At 44.0% G+C, this 15,111-nt stretch overlaps 5 pseudogenes; all 5 read right to left on the reverse strand.

The window, feature by feature from the left end:
• Nucleotides 1-224: 224 nt before the first annotated feature.
• LOC141268421 (5S ribosomal RNA) lies at nt 225-344 on the reverse strand (annotated as a pseudogene).
• A 621-nt stretch (nt 345-965) lies between these two features.
• On the reverse strand, nt 966-1,084 carry LOC141268670 (5S ribosomal RNA; annotated as a pseudogene).
• A 941-nt stretch (nt 1,085-2,025) lies between these two features.
• LOC141269605 (5S ribosomal RNA) lies at nt 2,026-2,145 on the reverse strand (annotated as a pseudogene).
• Nucleotides 2,146-9,767: 7,622 nt separating this feature from the next.
• On the reverse strand, nt 9,768-9,886 carry LOC141269160 (5S ribosomal RNA; annotated as a pseudogene).
• A 606-nt stretch (nt 9,887-10,492) lies between these two features.
• On the reverse strand, nt 10,493-10,611 carry LOC141269867 (5S ribosomal RNA; annotated as a pseudogene).
• Nucleotides 10,612-15,111: the final 4,500 nt, after the last annotated feature.

Consider the following 15,111-nt stretch of genomic DNA (forward strand, 5'->3'; position numbering starts at 1 on the left):
CGCCATCATTTCCACACGGCGAGCTGCGGAGTCAATAAGCACTCCTAGCCGTGACAAGGAGCTCGGTGTCAGGCCTGCGTGAAGGCGGCGGGGTAGCGTACTTAGCTGCCAACTGGCTCAGAGGCCTTAGGGCTTCCATCATCTAAGTTACTTAAAGTCGGTGTCCGGCAAGGCACCGTTCCATGCTAGCCGAGCTGGGCAGTAGGGCAAAACGTCATCAAAATGGTCTACAGCAACCGGTGTTCCCAGGAGGTCTCCCATCCAAGTACTGTCTGAGCCCAGCCCTGCTTTGCTCCCGAGATCAGACGAGATCGGGCGTATCCAAGGTGGTATGGCCAGTAGACGCTGCTCGATCCATCGCCCGGCCAGCCTTTCTCAGGATCGCTTGGTGGCGAGCAATCTGGCCGTAACGGGGCGGGCTCCGAAGGCTCCATGCAAAGTCTGTGCCGTCCCTACAGGTGTGGTTTGTTTAGCAGTGATTCACCCGCCGCATCAGGTGTCTTCAAAAATGTCTCGGCGCAGGGTCTCCTGCAGGCTAAACCCTTCATCACGGTAATGTGACAGAAAGAGCAAGCTGGACCCGTAACTTGGGGGCGGAGCGAGACGTCCAGGGGTGAATGAAGGAAGAGGGTGAGATGGTTGCCAGTGATTTTGAGCTGCTCTTCAGGGGGGAGGGTCATGTTGCCTGCAAAGGACTTCTGCTTGGGGTTACCGGTGGTTGCCTCCAGCCACGCGGGAGACGCTTGTTCTGGTGAAAAGGAGCCTAGTATTAAAAGTAAAGAAGCAACAATGCTGGAGGCCCACGGTGATCAGAAGGATGCTGGTATTTTGCAGAGATGAAATAGCGCAAGAGAGAAAGCAAATGAAAAAAAGAAAAGAGAATGAATGTGTGCACTTGTGAAAGGGAATGGAAAAAAGGCATAGAAGAGAGTGCCCCCTGCTGGTGGAAGGAAAGAAAAAGCAAAAGCCTACAGCACCTGGTATTCCCAGGTTATCTCCCATCCAAGTACTAACCAGACCCAACCATGCTTAGCTTCCAAGATCAGACAAGATCAGGCGTGTTCAGGGTGGTGTGGCCGTAGGCAGAAGCAAGCCTCTCACTTGCTGCTTTTCTACTTTGACGTCTGGCTGCCGGCTGCCCTTTCCAGTGCTCAGCAAGACCAGGTCCTTTTGTGCTTTCCCTTCTCTTCAATTTTTTTGCTGGCTTCCTTAAAAGGTCTTGTAGACAGAAAGCCCCACTCAGAGCCGCTGAGCTCACTGATCGGCTGCAGCGCTGTTGACGGAACGTCAGCTTCGCGGCCAATGCCACAGGCCGGGAGCAGAGGCGAGACTCACCGGTAGACCCGGGTTGGGTGAGTAGAGCGCGGTTAGTTGCTTTCTAATAGCCTGCAGCCGGGGATTAACTTTTAATGAAAGGGAACAATCCCTTTGACTGTCTGCAGCGTGCCACACCTAGGAAGCGCACTCTCACACACAAGCCAGCATGCACACATGCTCGCACGTGAAAACACCCCCTATCTGCCCCTACAACCTCTACGTCACCATGCGTCAGACTCTCCTGCCTGTTTTATGATTTCAGGGCCCTAGCAGGAATCACCCCCCCCTCCACAATTCCTTCCGCACCTTCCTTGCCTTCCTTGCACTGAGGTTAGCTCTTTGTCAGCCATCTGGCTTGGTTACACAAGCTTCTTTGCAGAGAAACATGTTACTTCTGCTGGCCCTCGCTAGGCGGCCGGCATCCAAAACCTTCCCTGGGCACCTGCTGAAAGCCTGGCCCCTTCACGGCCCCGGGTGCTTTTAACGCCATCATTTCCACACGGCGAGCTTCGGAGTCAATAAGCACTCCTAGCCGTGGCAAGGAGCTCGGTGTCAGGCCTGCGTGAAGGCGGCGGGGTAGCGTACTTAGCTGCCAACTGGCTCAGAGGCCTTGGGGCTTCCATCATCTAAGTTACTTAAGGTCGGTGTCCGGCAAGGCGCCGTTCCATGCTAGCCGAGCTGGGCAGTAGGGCAAAACGTCATCAAAATTGTCTACAGCACCCGGTGTTCCCAGGAGATCTCCCATCCAAGTACTGTCTGAGCCCAGCCCTGCTTTGCTTCCGAGATCAGACAAGATCGGGCGTATCCAAGGTCGTATGGCCAGTAGACGCTGCTCGATCCATCGCCCGGCCAGCCTTTCTCAGGATCGCTTGGTGGCGAGCAATCTGGCCGTGACGGGGCGGGCTCCGAAGGGTCCATGCAAAGGCTGTGCCGTCCCTACAGGTGTGGTTTGTTTAGCAGTGATTCACCCGCCGCATCAGGTGTCTTCAAAAATGTCTCGGCGCAGGGTCTCCTGCAGGCTAAACCCTTCATCGCGGTAATGTGACAGAAAGAGCAAGCTGGACCCGTAACTTGGGGGCGGAGCGAGACGTCCAGGGGTGAATGAAGGAAGAGGGTGAGATGGTTGCCAGTGACTTTGAGCTGCTCTTCAGGGGGGAGGGTCGTGTTGCCTGCAAAGGTCTTCTGCTTGGGGTTACCGGTGGTTGCCTCCAGCCACGCGGGAGACGTTGGTCCTGGTATTAAAAGTAAAGAAGCAACAATGCTGGAGGCCCACGGTGATCAGAAGGATGCTGGTATTTTGCAGAGATGAAATAGCGCAAGAGAGAAAGCAAATGAAAAAAAGAAAAGAGAATGAATGTGTGCACTTGTGAAAGGGAATGGAAAAAAGGCATAGAAGAGAGTGCCCCCTGCTGGTGGAAGGAAGGAAAAAGCAAAAGCCTACAGCACCTGGCATTCCCAGGCGGTCTCTGTTAAATGGTTAATTATGGAAATTCATTTGGAATGTTAATCGATAATCATTTTTCTGAGTTTTATGCCTCAACCATCGTGTCTAGTTGACATGCGCTATTTGTGTGTGTATTTTTGGTTCACTACCATATGTAGAACAAGTGTCCATACGACTGGCTATAAAAGCCCATGGTACAGAAAGGGGGAGCTCTCTCTCTATGCCCACCCCACAAGACACAGAATCTTCATGCTGAGAAGCAGATGACATGTAGGCCTGGACACATGCTGGACAAAGACATGATTTACCAGCCAGGATCCTAGGAAAGATGGGTGAATCTCAACAATTAAGATAATTATGGACAAATGGACAATTACTTTATAACTAATTATTGTATTTACCTGCTGCAATCTGATTCTTTTTAATGGACAATCCAAGAGTAAATAGATACATTTTTTTATAAGAATATCGTGATATTGATACTTTGAGAAGTCCTCAGTAGAAAAAAATAATACAGGAAGAGTATTATTTTACAATGGTGAGCCAGCCAGTCCTGTTTTTTTGTTTTTTAAATTAATTAAGTGAATGTCTTCCGTGTTGTTCACATGTCAGTAAATTCACTAGTTTGTCACGAGAAGCAGAAAGGACCTGCAGACTGAGGAAAGACAGGAAGCAGAGGTACTAACAAGGAACAGAATCACACAGGAAAAGAATCAGACGAACTGAAGACAGGACGTGCTGATAAAGAGAAGCCAAGGAATCTTAAGGTAAGCAAAATATGGATATAATTTCTTCTTTTGCTAAACAAAGTAATATTAATTTCAAAGTTAATGTAGGAGATGACATAGAAGTTTTGTGGCTCAGTTTATACAAAGAATGTGAATTGCAGAATTTACAGTTAACTTGTAAATTGGTAAATAGAGACAAACAGAAATTGAGAAATATTCTACATTTGGTAGATTTTTTTCATAGTCTTGTGTTAGAGATTTCTAAGCAGGAAAATAGTGTAGAAGTGTCAGACGGTGATACTGATTCTGACTGTAATGTGGAAAATGAACAAGAAGTAAGACACGTGTCTGTAACTGAAGGTGACCTTGGGTCTGACCAAGAGACGGACATACAGAAACCTGACATGGGAGGAGACATGACTGACATACGAGAAACCGACATACTAGGTGATGTGGGAGGAGACGTGACTGACGTAGGAGGAACGGACGTACAAGAGCCACTAAAAATATCAGAGAATTCTGGAATTACCCAGGCTCAACTCCAAATTAAAATGAGGAAAAATTTGCTGAAATTATACAAAATCATGCCAAAATATGATGTCAAAATCCATGCCTGTAGAAATTCAGAGACATTTGAGAGCTTCTCTGATAAGTTTGATTTATCCAATGAGGAGAGGAATCAATTATTTAAAATATGGATTCCTGTGACATTGTCCAGACGTTTACATTTAATGCCCTGTGAAAATGACTCTCCTAATGGATGGGAAAATGATTCGGACAGATTAAGATATTTGATTTATTGTGTCACAAAGGATTTTCCCAACATAGAAGATCTGTAGAAACTAAGGATTGGTAGGAAGGAATGTACATATACATTCATGTCCATATTTGAACGGTTGTACAAAGCTCTCATCAAAAATGGAAAAGTACAACATATGATAACAACTTTTGTACAAAAATTCAAATTCCTAAATTCAGTTTCCCAAGTTATGGCATCACAAAAAAATTCATTATTTGAATGTGCGCAGATGCTGGATTTTGTTAGAAAACATGAGAATCGTGAAAAGAAAATAAATCAAGCTAAATTTATAAAACCAGGAAAGGTAAAATCTTACCAAAAGCCAATATCAAACTCTCCTAGACTGAGTCATCCCCATAGTGAACTCTATCAAATACGCAGAAGATTTCATATATGTTATAAGCCATATCAGCCAGTGGAAAGATCCATCTCTCCACAGAATGAGTTAATTCTCAGTCAGAACTGTGATTCTCTAAAAAGGAAAATGGCTGAAACTGATGGACAGAGACAGGTGAGACGACCAACTCACAGTGACGTCATGGAATGTGGACAGAAGAACAGGCAGTTCTCTGAGGTTTTGAAGGATAGAAAAATGTCTTTCCTAAATAGGGCGTTCCTGGAGATATTTGAGAGAGACAGAAGATTTGGTTTAGGGAGTGGCTAAGGAAAAACTGTAATTACAATGTTGTATCAAAATATAATACAATGTCTCAATATTTATTTATAATCTTATACAGTAAAATTGTAGTTACATAGTTTCTAATAGTTCATATATGTATATATATATATATATATATATATATATATATACACTTGTCTAAGTAGAGATTGCGTATAATTGTATTTATATATACGTTTATAAAATATATATATATATTAATTAATAAATTAGAACTTCATATATATAAATGTAAGTAGCAATATTTTGAATTACATTAGAACCAACCAATATATGTATAAGATATTTAATAATTCTGTTTCTGTATGAATTTGATATTTAATTTTATTTTCTTATATTTCCTTAGAGTCTTCATTCCAAAGCAGGATTTGATCAAAGAACTCTAAAATGGATTTATTTCTTTATTCACACAGGAAGTGAAAAAATTGCATGATTTTATGTGTATAACATTTTAAAATAATAACAATATATCTAGTTGAACTATAATATATATGTAATACTTATTAATTCTTTTGTGTTGCTAATATTTTCTGTGCATGAAGTGTTCGTGCAAATTAAAGTAGCTTTACAGCATGACGTGTGACAGCTGCGGCCTTTGAACTTTGAGCTAATAGTATAGGATCCCACTCATTCTATTTTCAACTGATGTAACTTAAGACCGGACAGCCAGTGAAAAAAGAATCTAAGACAAGAGTTTTTTCAAGTGTCTGAAATTCCAGTGACTTACTCTCATATTATATAATATGTACTTGGGGAATATTCAAAGAAATATAAAGATATTCAATTGAAATGGCAATGCGCATTAATAAATTGGGATACAACAATTTTGGGTTAAATATATATATATATATATATATATATATATATATATATATCTAAAACTTCATATGTGGAATGTTTGAGTTGAACAGATCTGTGAATGTCAGAGTGAAGGTGACAGATGAGTAAATCAGCAGCTGCTAAGTGTGATTGATGTGACAGAGGCCTCGTATGTTTGTATGTTTGAAAAAATAAAAATGTTTCTTTATGTGAAGGTACAAAAATATATTTAATTCTGAGGAAATTATAATACATAATTAGGAATTATCTACATATATATATTTCTATATTTCTTTAATAATTATTATTTCTTGATTTAACTAATAGTGGATAAGGGCAACCACACATCAAAATGGTTTACAAAGCAAATTTATATTTAGAATAATTTTCCACATGATAATATTCTTGAATAACTATAATATTATTTTTAATGGTTACCTAAATAGGTACACACCTCTCTTTAGTCAAATCTATGCTAGTCATCGATATGAAATTTATGCACAATATTTCTAGAAGAATAATTATTTTTAATTTGGTTCTGATATATACATAAATTTTATAAAATAATATTTTTGGTATTAAGGGGGAAAATGTGTTTTTGATCCTGATTACATAATCACTTTTGATCAATACTTATTTTCCACACATTTTAATAAAGAAGAAATAATAATAAGGTACTATGGTATAATTAAGAAGGGTATTACATGCAAAGTTGCATAATTTAATATTTTTTGGTGGTACAAGGTTATGACAAATATGAAATCATCCAGATAATGGAGATATAAGGGTATTTTTTATGGAGAATATAATTACTCTGCATTTGTCATTAAAATTTAAAGGCCTTATTTTTATTTTTATTCTTATTTTTACTCTTAATTTTATTTTTCATTTTTGAAATTTTATTCTTACTTTATACTTCTTATTTTTCTATTTTTTCATTTTTTAATTCTCATTTGATTTTATTTGAGTTCAATATCTCAATTGAGAAAACACATTAATATTTAATAAAGTAATGTCTAATACAAGAGTATTGCTTCATTAAATATATATTGCTAAGGAAAAAAAATGTTTTCATTTTCTGAGTAAACACAACAATTCTTTCATTCATTTATTCATTCATTCATTCATTCATTCATTCATACATTCATATATTTATTCATTTTGGTTCAGGAGTTTACATTCTTTGATATTATTGGTTTAATAAAGATATAAAAACTTGTTTTTTCAAAATACACTGACACCTATGGGTTGGAAAAGGTAATTACACCTATGACATAAAAATGTTCTATCATATGGAGAACTTGATTGATAATGAATTATTGTCTATTATTGTTTATTATTCCAAACATAATTTATTTTAATATTTTGATAATAATTAGATGGATATTACTGATTGCTATGGTACGCTGTGATATTATAGGTTAGGAAAAACTGCCAGATTCGGTATCAGATTAGGGAATGAAGACTTCAATCAAGACATCGCAATTATGAATTCTATCTTAATAAAGACTTTTAATTTTTATAAATCAAAGAGATTCTCAAAAGTTACAAGAAGAAGCAACTGATATCCGGATGTCTCAGAAGGTAACAGGTGTGAATGCTGAGTGTTATAATAGACTGTGTCCATTACATACAATACAATTCACACCACTGATCACCAGGACGGCAGAGGACGATGATCCTATATGTACTGTGTTGTGTTCAAGTTTCATCACGTTCCAGTGGTTTCTTATCACCTGCAATGCTTCAATGAAAGCTGGTGAACAGGTAATACCTGGCATATGTGTCCTGTATATAAAGGACTGAGTACTGGTTATGGTGCTATATAAAGCAGGAAAGTGTCAAGTTAGCCCTTGCTTTACTGACTAAAGACGTCACATCTGTTCCAAAAGTGACACGAGACCAGTGCGGACACACGGAAGATTCCAAAGACGATCCAACGTAAGTCCAGGTGACACTGCACAGATATTAAAGCTACATTTCATCCATGGACTTTGTTTTCTTATCAACTGACACACATGATCTTTCTAATAAAGAGTACAGTTTATGGACTGAACAATAATGAACACAATTATGGACTGTACAATATCTACATGCTGTAATTTATTTCAAAGGAGTTTTCATCTAAAGACTGTGTTATAAAAGAACCAAGAAGAAGACGAGACGACAACCCATGACATCAGATGATGACGATTGAACCCGCGATTGCTTCAATTTAGATATAGGGAAGTATAATTATACATATTAAATGAATATTAGTCACGGCTTACCATAACATGAATTCACATCATTATATAGCAATAATCCGATATTGATACTATTATTACTATTATTATTATTATGGAAATTTAATGATATTGCCAAGGAAGAAGGAAAGAAAAAATGATTGATGAATGTATCTTCTTTTGAGATTTTTCAGTTAAAGTCCTTTTATTCTCAAAAATGGGGGAAATGTTAAATGGTTAATTATGGAAATTCATTTGGAATGTTAATCGATAATCATTTTTCTGAGTTCTATGCCTCAGCCATCGTGTCTAGTTGACAGGCGCTATTTGTGTGTGTATTTTTGATTCACTACCATATGTAGAACAGGTGTCCATACGACTGGCTATAAAAGCCCATGGTACAGAAAGGGGGGGCTCTCTTGCTCTGCCTACCCCACAAGACACAGAATCTTCATGCTGAGAAGCAGATGACATGTAGGCCTGGACACATGCTGGACAAAGACATGATTTACCAGCGAGGATCCAAGGAAAGATTAAGCTAATTATGGACAAATGGACAATTACTTTCTAACTAGTTATTGTATGTACCTGCTGCAATCTGATTCTTTTTAATGGACAATCAAAGAATAAATAGATACATTTTTTTATAAGAATATCGTGATATTGATACTTTGAGAAGTCCTCAGTAGATAAAAATAATACAGGTAGAGTATTATTTTACAGTCTCCCATCCAAGTACTAACCAGGCCCGACCCTGCTTAGCATCCGAGATCAGATGAGATCAGGCGTGTTCAGGGTGGTGTGGCCGTAGGCAGAAACAAACCTCTCACTTGCTGCTTTTCTACTTTGACGTCTGGCTGCCGGCTGCCCTTTCCAGTGCTCAGCAAGACCAGGTCCTTTTGTGCTTTCCCTTCTCTTCAATTTTTTTGCTGGCTTCCTTAAAAGGTCTTGTAGACAGAAGGCCCCACTCAGAGCCGCTGAGCTCACTGATCGGCTGCAGCGCTGTCGACGGAATGTCAGCTTCGCGGCCAATGCCACAAGCCGGGAGCAGAGGCGAGACTCACGGGTAGACCCGGGTAGGGTGAGTAGAGCGCGGTTAGTTGCTTTCTAATAGCCTGCAGCCGGGGATTAACTTTTAATGAAAGGGAACAATCCCTTTGACTGTCTGCAGCGTGCCACACCTAGGAAGTGCACTCTCACACACAAGCCAGCATGCACACGTGCTCGCACGTGACAACACCCCCTATCTGCCCCTACAACCTCTCCGTCACCATGCGTCAGACTCTCCTGCCTGTTTTATGATTTTAGGGCCCTAGCAGGAATTACCCCCCCCTTCCCCAATTCCTTCCGCACGTTCCTTGCCTTCCTTGCACTGAGGTTAGCGCTTTGTCAGCCGTCTGGCTTGGTTACACAAGCTTCTTTGCAGAGAAACATGTTACTTCTGCTGGCCCTCGCTAGGCGGCCAGCATCCAAAACCTTCCCTGGGCACCTGCTGAAAGCCTGGCCCCTTCACGGCCCCGGGTGCTTTTAACGCCATCATTTCTACACGGCGAGCTGCGGAGTCAATAAGCACTCCTAGCCGTGGCAAGGAGCTGGGTGTCAAGCCTGCTTGAAGGGCGGCGGGGTAGCGTACTTAACTGCCAACTGGCTCAGAGACCTTGGGGCTTCCATCATCTAAGTTACTTAAGGTCGGTGTCCGGCAAGGCGCCGTTCCATGCTAGCCGAGCTGGGCAGTAGGGCAAAACATCATCAAAATGGTCTATTGCACCCGGTGTTCCCAGGAGGTCTCCCATCCAAGTACTGTCCAAGCCCAGCCCTGTTTGCTTCCGAGATCAGACGAGATCAGGCGTATCCAAGGTGGTATGGCCAGTAGACGCTGCTCGATCCATCGCCTGGCCAGCCTTTCTCAGGATCGCTTAGTGGCGAGCAATCTGGCCGTGACGGGGCGGGCTCCGAAGGGTCCATGCAAAGGCTGTGCCGTCCCTACAGGTGTGGTTTGTTTAGCAGTGATTCACCCGACGCATCAGGTGTCTTCAAAAATGGCTCGGCGCAGGGTCTCCTGCAGGCTAAACCCTTCATCGCGGTAATGTGACAGAAAGAGCAAGCTGGACCCGTAACTTGGGGGCGGAGCGAGACGTCCAGGGGTGAATGAAGGAAGAGGGTGAGATGGTTGCCAGTGACTTTGAGCTGCTCTTCAGGGGGGAGGGTCGTGTTGCCTGCAAAGGTCTTCTGCTTGGGGTTACCGGTGGTTGCCTACAGCCACGCGGGAGACGCTGGTCCTAGTATTAAAAGTAAAGAAGCAACAATGCTGGAGGCCCACGGTGATCAGAAGGATGCTGGTATTTTGCAGAGATGAAATAGCGCAAGAGAGAAAGCAAATGAAAAAAAGAAAAGAGAATGAATGTGTGCACTTGTGAAAGGGAATATAAAAAAGGCATAGAAGAGAGTGCCCCCTGCTGGTGGAAGGAAAGAAAAAGCAAAAGCCTACAGCACCTGGTAATCCCAGGTGGTCTTCCATCCAAGTACTAACCAGGCCTGACCCTGCTTAGCTTCTGAGATTAGATGAGATTAGGCGTGTTCAGGGTGGTGTGGCCTTCAGCAGGGGCAAGCCTCTCACTTGCTGCTTTTCTACTTTGAAGTCTGGCTGCCGGATGCCCATTCCAGTGTTCAGCAAGACCAGGTCCTTTTGTGCTTTCCCTTCTCTTCAATTTTTTTGCTGGCTTCCTTAAAAGGTCTTGTAGACAGAACGCCCCACTCAGAGCCGCTGAGCTCACTGATCGGCTGCAGCGCTGTCGACGGAACGTCAGCTTCACGGCCAATGCCACAGGCCGGGAGCAGAGGCGAGACTCACCGGTAGACCCGAGTAGGGTGAGCAGAGCGCGGTTAGTTGCTTTCTTATAGCCTGCAGCCGGGGATTAACTTTTAATGAAAGGGAAAAATCCCTTTGACTGTCTGCACCGCGCCAAACCTAGGAAGCGCACTCTCACACACAAGCCAGCAGGCACACGTGCTCGCACGTGACAACACCCCCTATCTGCCCCTACAACATCTCCGTCACCATGCGTCAGACTCTCCTGCCTGTTTTATGATTTCAGGGCCCTAGCAGGAATCACCCCCCCCCTCCCCAATTCCTTCCGCACCTTCCTTGCCTTCCTTGCACTGAGGTTAGCTCTTTGTCAGCCGTCTGGCTTGTTTACACCAGCTTCTTTGCAGAGAAACATGTTACTTCTGCTGGCCCTCGCTAGGGGGCCGGCATCCAAAACCTTCCCTGGGCACCTGCTGAAAGCCTGGCCCCTTCACGGCCCCGGGTGCTTTTAACGCCATCATTTCCACACGGCGAGCTGCGGAGTCAATAAGCACTCCTAGCCGTGGCAAGGAGCTCAGTGTCAGGCGTGCGTGAAGGAGGCGGGGTAGCGTACTTAGCTTCCAACTGACTCAGAGGCCTTGGGGCTTCCATCATCTAAATTACTTAAGGTCGGTGTCCGGCAAGGCGCCGTTCCATGCTAGCCGAGCTGGGCAGTAGGGCAAAATGTCATCAACATGGTTTACAGCTAGTATCGGCCGATATTCGCGGTATCGGAATTCCGATACTTAATTCCGATACTTTTACAATATCGGATACCGGAATCGGAAGTTCCCATAATGCCTGCGCTCTGCAGTGTCTGTGAAGGATGACAAGTTGGATGGCAGCGCGATCCAGCCTGTCATCAGAATGCCATCCAAGCGGGGGAGAATTCTCCTGATTGTTTAAAAGCCGGCGGGCGGTATAAAGCCGCCGGCTTTTAAACAATCACACAGCCCCATACTGCCTCCCCGCAGCCTCCCAACCCGATCCTCCGCTCCCCTCGCCACCTCCCATCCCGATCGTAAGTTAGGACCGGGCGGGGAGCGCAGCTCCAAGGAGCGGGGAGTGAAGGACCCGGGCGGGGAAGCCGGCAGTGAAAACACTTCACCGCCGGCTTTCCCGTTCTGTGCTGCGCTTTCCCGCCGGTTATTTCAAATGAACAGCTGAGGTATCAGGTGATGCCGATCAGCTGTTTTTTTTTAAGTCGCCGCGTTGCCCTCAGAGGGTTCATGTGAGTTCATGCTTGACTGCATGAACTCACATGAACTTTCCCACGGCCGCACAAGTCAGCCTCACCTCCCAGACCATCAGCCCGTCATGATTAGTGTGTGTGCGGGGTGTCTGTGCGATGTGTGCGGGTGTGTGCGGTGTCTGTGCGGGTGTGTGCGTGCAGGCAGACATAGGCCGATGTGACACTACTACTCCCATCGGCCTATGTCTGTCCCCCGTCTACTCCTGCCAGCAGGATCAGCTCGATGGGAGCAGTAGTTCCCATCAGACTGATCCTGCTATTTAAATTGCCCTACTGTGTCCCCAATAAATGTTAGATACATGTCATTGGTGGCCAGTGGTTACCTACAATAAATTAGTTCATACATTACCTGTCCCCGCCGATCGCCACCTAAAATAAAGTAAAAAATAAAAAACTACAACTATACCCACCTAGACACCTAATTCCCCGAAGCCATCGATCTCCTGTAATAAAATATAAAATAATAAACCACAACCTTATCCTTACCCCTCCGTAGCAGTCCACGAGTGTCCCACGAAGATCTCCAGTTCAGAGCAGCCACATAGAATGTGACCGCTCTGAACCGCTGCCGCTGCTAGAAAAATGGGGCCGTAAGGGTTCACCGGAGTTCAGGCAGCGCTGCTCCGGTTAGCTCCTTTACGGCCCTGCTGTATCGTGAGAAATTCCCACGGTACAGCAGTGCCGTAAAGGAGGTCTCCGGAGCTGCGCTGCCTGAATGCACTTCGGTGACCTCAGTCAGTGGCTCCCGCTGCCGGGAGCGGACGTGTTCCCGGCAGCGTGAGCTTACAGCAGCCATGCACAGCTGTCACCATCTCCAGATGTGACAGCTGTGCATGGGAGATCAGCGCAGGAACGTGGACAGGTAACTATTATTTTTAGTAAACTAAGAATTAAATAAAATTGTGTGTTTTATTAAAAATAAATTATTTTTTTCTGGGTGTAGTGTGTTTTTTCTTTTTAACACATTGTAGGTTAGTAATCGGGGTGTCTTATAGACGCCCATCATTACTAACCTGGGCTTCATGGCAGCTAGCGCTGACATGAACCCCACCACTATTACCCCCTGCCACCGCATCAGGGCAGCATGGAAGAGCGAGGCTAAGTGCCAGAGTTGGCGCATCCTTTGGATGCGCCATTTCTGGGGCGGCTGACGACTGGTGTTTCTAGCCTGGGAGGGGGCCAATATTCATGGCACCCTTCCTGGGCTATTAATATCAGCCCCCAGCTGTCTGCCTAGCCTTTGCTAGCTATTAAAATAGGGGGGACCCCACGTCATTTTTTTTGGGGGGGTCCCCCATTTTAATAGCTAGTAAAGGCTAGGTATTCAGCTGGGGGCTGATATTAGTAGCCTGGGAAGCTCCGTGGGTTTTACCCCCTTCCCAGGCTTCAAACATCTGCCCCAGCCGTCTGCTTAACCTACGCTAGAGACTAAAATTATGGGGGATCCCACGCCATTTTTTTTTTAAATAAATCCATTATTTTAACACTAAATGACATTTGAGGAGTTAATAAAGATGCAGTCCCTAAATTATTGTTTATTTTTTAATTAATTTTTCCCAAAACTTTTGACGTGGGCTTCGCCATATTTTTGTATGCCAGCCAGGTACAGCATCCAGCTTCTATGAACGCGCCATTTTCCGGGGCGGCTGCAGACTGCAATTTTCAGTGGGGGGCAGAAAGCTTGGGCCTCCCTGCGCTGCAGATTCCATCCCCCAGCTGCCTAGTTGTACCTGGCTGGACACAAAAGTAGGGAGAAGCTCCACGTTTTTTTTTTTTTAATTATTTCATGAAATTCATGGAATAATTAAGAAAAAAAGGGCTTCCCTATATTGTTGTTTCCAACCAGGTACAAATAGGCAGCTGGTGGTTGGGGGCAGCCCGTTCCTGCCTGCTGTACCTGGCTGGACCCAAATATAGTGCAAAGCCCCACGTCAATTTTTTTTTAATTATTTCAGGAAATTCATGAAATAATTAAAAAAAAATTATGTGGGGCTTCACCCTATATTTGTGTCCAGTCAGGTACAGCAGGCAGGAACGGGCTGCCCCCAACCACCAGCTGCCTATTTGTACCTAGCCGGACACAACAATATAGGGAAGCCCTTTTTTTCTTAATTATTCCATGAATTTCATGAAATAATTAAAAAAAAAAATACGTGGGGCTTCGCCCTATTTTTGTGTCCAGCCAGGTACAACAAGGCAGCTGGGGGCTGGAATCCGCAGCGCAGGGAGGCCCAAGCTTTCTGGGCCCCACCCGCTGCAAATTGCAGTCCGCAGCCGCCTCGGAAAATGGCGCGTTCATAGAAGCGCCATCTTCTGGCGCTGTACCCAACTCATCCAGGGCCCTGGTGCGGTGGCTCACTGGGTAATAAAGGGGTTAAGGCCAGCTTGGCATTATCAGCTGGCCCTAAGCCCGAAATTCATGGGGTCACGCCAATATTAGACATGACCACCATGAATTTCTAGTAAAGTATTTAAAAAAAACACAAACATCCAGAAAAAAGTCCTTTAATTGAAATAAAGACACAATTCTTTATTGTTCTTGCGCTTTCTTGTATGTCTGCCATCTTAGACCTCAGTTCACATTGTCTGGTTTTTTGACTTGTTTGCATTCTGTGCAATTTAAGGGTGTGGCATGCCCTTTGTTGAGCTGATTGGTATATATGTAGCTTACCACGGGCCTAGGTGGTCTGGAGTTGGGACCCGGTCCTATTTGTCTACCCTTTTATATGCATTACTTCAACTTTGATATACAGTAAGGTTTTTAATATAGGCAGTATAGGTACCAATTTAGGGTCACCTTGCCGCTGGTGGGACGGCTTGTATACTTTTTTTGATCAAAAATAGTTCACTAAGTACCCTATATTTATTATGCAATTTTGCTTTACATTTATATATAATTATGGTAGGGTATGAGATATATTTTTGTCTTGCTTCTTTTTTGCTAGGTACAGCAGGCAGGAACGGGCTGCCCCCAACCACCAGCTGCCTATTTGTACCTGGTTG

Source organism: Phyllobates terribilis, unplaced genomic scaffold (assembly GCF_046119375.1).
Source record: "Phyllobates terribilis strain yellow unplaced genomic scaffold, ASM4611937v1 Scaffold_4__5_contigs__length_816908805, whole genome shotgun sequence".
NCBI classification, from domain to species: Eukaryota; Metazoa; Chordata; class Amphibia; order Anura; family Dendrobatidae; genus Phyllobates; species Phyllobates terribilis.